General features: G+C 44.6%; 3 non-coding genes across 3 annotated transcripts; 1 reads left to right on the top strand and 2 right to left on the bottom strand.

Moving 5' to 3' along the window:
* Positions 1-423: 423 nt before the first annotated feature.
* Positions 424-530, bottom strand: LOC147705001 (U6 spliceosomal RNA). The gene has a single exon (XR_015298382.1). It is a non-coding gene; the product is annotated as a U6 spliceosomal RNA (small nuclear RNA).
* A 722-nt stretch (positions 531-1,252) lies between these two features.
* Positions 1,253-1,325, top strand: TRNAR-ACG (transfer RNA arginine (anticodon ACG)). The gene has a single exon. It is a non-coding gene; the product is annotated as a tRNA-Arg (tRNA).
* A 1,012-nt stretch (positions 1,326-2,337) lies between these two features.
* LOC147704999 (U6 spliceosomal RNA) lies at positions 2,338-2,444 on the bottom strand. The gene has a single exon (XR_015297910.1). It is a non-coding gene; the product is annotated as a U6 spliceosomal RNA (small nuclear RNA).
* Positions 2,445-2,500: the final 56 nt, after the last annotated feature.

The raw sequence follows: 2,500 nt of genomic DNA, 5'->3' as shown, positions 1-2,500 counted from the left end.
TGCCCAATCTGGCATGGTGTTTTTCAGCTTACCCGACCAATCCGGTTGCAAGGTGGACTTTAACAATACTGCTAAAAAGGCACTCCCAGACATCCCTGAGGCCTTCATTTGCATAGGCCCTGCCCTTCTCTTTGTCCTGCTTCCCACGAAGCAACACAACACTGCAGCATTATAGATTTGGGGGTGGTGAAGAATAATGACAGTGAGGCTAAAAAAGAGAAAGAAAAGTCCCAGAAGTCCTGCAGGCTTCCTTGCTAAATGCAGCTGAACATAGAGCGCACCTTCTTTACTGCAAAGCAAAGACATTAAAAATGTTGAGGAGAGACTAATTGAAAAATACATATCACGGGAACAGCACTGGGACCTGCTTTATTTTTTCAATTAGTCTTGAAAACAAAAAAGATTTCTCTCCTAAAAGCTGTTAAAAATATGGAACGCTTCACGAATTTGCGTGTCATCCTTGCGCAGGGGCCATGCTAATCTTCTCTGTATCGTTCCAATTTTAGTATATTTGCTGCCGAAGCGAGCACACTTTATTGATGAACTGACAATGTTTATAAACTCTCTAAATCTACAGTCTCTAGACATAGGGTGGCCTGGCAGAGATGCTCAGATGGCCAGTACGCATTCAAATCTGAGCCAATGGTCAAAAATGTATGAAGAGTAGCAATCCATTATTCTTCACTGCATTTGTGGTCCAAGACTAAACACACCATAAGTATGTAGATTATACCAGGTTTGCAAAGGCTCCTGGTTCGGGCTACAGACAAGGAGCATTGTGACGTCACGCTGCCTGTGGAACAGTGATATTAAAGGTGAAACAGCTGCACAGTAGGTTAGGTGAAGGGCTCTGAGAGTGGAAAGGCAGCATGCTTGGGTCCCTGGACAAGGTGAGCTTATGATAATGTGTCTGAATGTTCGCCTGTGTTGTAATATTAAACCCCTTATTGTTGTAAACGCCTACTTACTAAGGAGTTCTCAAGCTCAGCCCCACACAGACCTGGAACTGATTATGTTAATGCAAACTATTTAAGAAACTGAGCCTGATCTAAAAGATTTCCTTGGATCTAGGACCATTTCGCCTAGCTTTTAGGTGCTTCCTTCTCCTAAAGTCCTTTGTAAAACTTGGGAAAACCTCACAGAACAGACTTCCAGGAGGTCAGATGGGTTTCCTTGTGCCTTCACACACACACACACACACACACACACTTTCTAGCCCACTTAAGGACAAAAGGATGCATAAGTCTACATAGGGCCAGTGGCGCAATGGATAACGCGTCTGACTACGGATCAGAAGATTGTAGGTTCGACTCCTATCTGGCTCGGAAGGGTTGTAGGTCCCTGTTTGATTATATTCCTGTGGAATTCTTATTTACCTCAGACTTGTTGTAGGTTCAATATTCTCCAGCAGGACTCATCCAGCAGTTGTTCCACGGTAGAGCGCAAGTAATAGGACCACAGCTAGTTAAACGTTTCCCATTTGCTGCTGGACTCTATGTGATGGCCGTCACGTGGTGTGCTGCTTTTGTATTTCAACATGGGTCCCTGATACTCTTAATTGCGAAAAAGCTTGTTGACAAAAGTGTGTGTGCGCGAGGGTCTGTGGACGTAGGCAGGTGTGTGCACTTGAATGCTTACCCATTTACATGTGTGAGAGGAACAAACCAACTCCCTGTGGGCTGCAGGCTTACAACTGGTAGCCCCAGTAGCCAGGCAGAACCACAGGTAAGGAGAGAGAGAGAAAGTTGGTCCATTATTAGAGAAGGCCCATAAGCATCTTGCACTGCTACCTTCTTCCCCTCTCAGCCACGATCGGCCAAGACCTCTCTATTAGGGTAGAGGGTGAACATTTCTTGGACCTCAGAAACTGAGGGATGTAGACCCAATATGTCCTCCAAGCGCCTAGAGACCTGGTGCCCAATCTGGCATGGTGTTTTTCAGCTTACCCGACCAATCCGGTTGCAAGGTGGACTTTAACAATACTGCTAAAAAGGCACTCCCAGACATCCCTGAGGCCTTCATTTGCATAGGCCCTGCCCTTCTCTTTGTCCTGCTTCCCACGAAGCAACACAACACTGCAGCAGTATAGATTTGGGGGTGGTGAAGAATAATGACAGTGAGGCTAAAAAAGAGAAAGAAAAGTCCCAGAAGTCCTGCAGGCTTCCTTGCTAAATGCAGCTGAACATAGAGCGCACCTTCTTTACTGCAAAGCAAATACATTAAAAATGTTGAGGAGAGACTAATTGAAAAATACATATCACGGGGACAGCACTGGGACCTGCTTTATTTTTTCAATTAGTCTTGAAAACAAAAAAGATTTCTCTCCTAAAAGCTGTTAAAAATATGGAACGCTTCACGAATTTGCGTGTCATCCTTGCGCAGGGGCCATGCTAATCTTCTCTGTATCGTTCCAATTTTAGTATATGTGCTGCCGAAGCGAGCACACTTTATTGATGAACTGACAATGTTTATAAACTCTCTAAATCTACAGTCTCTAGAC

The sequence above is a fragment of the Lissotriton vulgaris genome, chromosome 7 (genome assembly GCF_964263255.1).
Source record: "Lissotriton vulgaris chromosome 7, aLisVul1.2, whole genome shotgun sequence".
Taxonomy (NCBI): domain Eukaryota; kingdom Metazoa; phylum Chordata; class Amphibia; order Caudata; family Salamandridae; genus Lissotriton; species Lissotriton vulgaris.
The sequence above is the reverse complement of the archived record's forward strand: the minus strand, read 5'-3'. Positions and strand labels throughout refer to the sequence as shown.